Genomic DNA, 3,095 nt, shown 5'->3' with positions numbered 1-3,095 from the left:
AAAGTCACCCGGCTTCATTCACAAGCACTTTTAACATGTGCTGCCTGCTGTGGGGCCACTGGAATTAATTATGTAGCAAAGGATGACAACATTATGCCCTAGTGTTGACTAAATTATGCATTTAAAAAAAGGCTGCAGCGTAATGCATTATATTTTCAGTGCATACAGTATATTCAATCTGGTTCTTTAATCATAGGCTGTTTTAAAGTATTCTGATGAAAATCAAATAGTGCTGAAGACAGCCTTGATTGGTGTTGGATCGAGAGCCCGGAAGTCTGCACACCTAGCAGACAGAGATAAAGCACCTTGTCAGAAAGTTTAGCGTTTTCCCTACAGGTGGTGTTTATTGGCCTGTGGCAGGGTCAGTCACATGTCCTGGATTCCTGGCATTTAATTGAGTCTATCCCAGTTCTGTGCCCCAGTGTTTCTTGTGCCCCACCTGGCACATATCATGTCGGAGGATGGTGATGACGTTAACATTTTGCCCCCCCCTGGAAAAATTTCTGCGGACGCCCATGGCTCTGCCGGATCCGGTGTCTGTCCGTCGGTCAGATCTGTGTACTGTGAGCGATAGCTCTGCTGTCTCAAGAGTGAGTTCACCAGAGCTGCATCAATGCACTCTCATACAGGGCTACGGCTGCGCAACTGCCCCAAGTCCATGCATGAAGTGCTGCTCCTTTGCACTCTGGGACTTGTGGTCCTGTTTTACATTAGATTAAACAAGCCTACAAGTCCCAGAATTCAAAGGGGAAAAAACCTGGCCTGAACAGCACATCACACATGAACCTGTGAAATGTGGCCGGGCTGCAGATGCCATCTGACAATGTGTGTAACCTGAGGGATAGCTCTGCTATTGTCCTGCTCAACGCCACGTTGGTAAGCAGGATGTTTGCCTGTTGTGAACCCGGCAGGGCTGTGTTAGCCTTTAATCCCTCAGCAGGAAGGGAGATAAGGCACTGACAGCCCAGAGTTTAATACTCCGCCTGGGCTCCTGCCGCTGGGCGCTCAGTCCTAATCCCAGGTGAGCGGCAGCATGGCTCCACTTTCACTCACTGGGTAATGATCAACTAATCCAGCGCGGTGAAGCCGGGATTGAGTTTCTAATCCTGCCAGGTCACAGTACTCGAGGCCTGTGTGCACACTGACAGCCCCGGGTTTACACTAGAAGGGGGCGGGGCATTCTACCAGCCCTGACGTTCCATTACAGGCCTCATGGGAGTTGTAGTCTTGGCTCGCCTCCTTGGAGGCGATGCAGCTCTGTGCACCATGTACGCTTCTGGAGCAAAGACAAGTACAAGCTGCACTCCAGCGGATGGACCTGTGGTTCGGCAAAGGCTAACAGCAATCAGTCACGTGAAACACATTTCCCTCCACAAACATGACAGAGCTCTGATTTGCAAATCATAAAGGTTTATTGAAGCATGACAAATGAAAGTTATACATTCTTGTCATCATAGTTGTGCATCAGTAGTCACTATATGAATGTATTGGTCAATGTAATTCAAGAGGCCTTCAAAATAATAAATGCAAAGACAAACTGTTATAAAGTTGTCTCAAAATAAATCAAAGCAGACTCAGTTTCCCATGAAAGGAAAAGATCCCTCATTAGTTAAGCTACGGAAAGTCGGGGACAAGGTGTCTGCACGGAAAGCTTCTAAAAGGCAGTATATATGAATTAGATATTTATTTTGATATTTATTTGAGTTTTATAGAGCGCGAACCAGATCCGTGAAGGTATCCCAGCGCTTTACAGGATTGACAGGTAAAAACATGAGCTTGGGAAGGATGGATACAGTTGGGGTAAGAAAAGGTAGTTGCAACAAGTAATAGGAATGGGAAGAATGGCAGAAACAGATCATGGAAACAGTTGGGATAAGAACCTATGGTAACATTGTACAAGTGAGGTAGTGTTAAAACCAGGGAAGGATATAGATCCAACACTCTGGAACGGTAATCTCCCAAGAGTCCAACTCCTGTGGGTAAGCGAAAAGGACATTCTCTGTAAAGGGAGCAGAAAAGTCATCTCCCTAACTCTGCATTGCAAAATAGTTTAAATAATCTTTCTCCAACCCAGATGGTCACACATGATTCCCACGAAGAGAACTAGTCAGGATAAAGTATGCTTCGATAATACGAGTTTCGGTCTTTTCCTTGACGAATACACAGTGGAGCCTGTGTCGAGGGACCTTCAGCTGGACATCTCCAGCAGGGTGATACACCTCAGCTAAGATGTTACCATTGCCAGCTGCTCACTCATTATATCTTATATCACTCCCCAAGAGATGTGCAAAGATGATCATTCACATGAGGATTAAAGCAAAAGGAACATTCAGCCAATGTGGGCTGGCACAGGTTTGCTTTTATAATGAGAAGAAGGAAAACTACACAGCAAGAAGGAAAGAAGGCAACTACAGGTTCACCATTGAAAATCGAGGCCTACATTAACCATGGTTAATTTAATGTGAATATCACAAAGTAAATACATTGTTTGTTTTTGTTTTATATAGCGCAAACTCGACCCAAAGGTATCAGAGCACTTTACACGAGCACCAGTTGCGTTACAGACGGACACATTCATTTTCGATAGGCACGGGGAGATTAAGTGATTTTCCCAGAATCACATTTTGTTGAGCGCCCCTGCTGAGTCTTTAACCCAGTACCCCAGCTTTGAGGTCGACCGCTTTAGCAGTTAGGCCACATGTGTTGCAGATTAATGTAAGTGTATGTGGCAAGCATTTAGTTGTGAAAAAAAAGCAATTTTCCACCAGAGGCAATGAGCCTAAAACACCAAGACTTAATCCATGGGGCTTTGCCCTACGTCACACTGAAAGGGAGGAATTCACCCTATTTATCCAAAATGGTCATTCCTGCTGCGCTGGCGCTGTTTCGGCAGTCTGGCTCCAATGAAGGCACGCTTGCGCCATGGTGCAAGGGTGACTGTGTTGTCAGCAGGATTGTTTTTGGGCAGGAAGGGGCACCTTCTGGCACAGAAACAATCCATAGATGTGTTTCCCTCTTCCTATGTATTCGGAAGGATGCAGCCACATAGAAGGAGGAAAAACTGAGGAGGAATAAAGATACTTCTCATTACACCC

Source organism: Lissotriton vulgaris, chromosome 11 (assembly GCF_964263255.1).
Source record: "Lissotriton vulgaris chromosome 11, aLisVul1.2, whole genome shotgun sequence".
In the NCBI taxonomy this organism is placed as follows: domain Eukaryota; kingdom Metazoa; phylum Chordata; class Amphibia; order Caudata; family Salamandridae; genus Lissotriton; species Lissotriton vulgaris.
Note: the sequence above shows the minus strand (reverse complement) of the source record.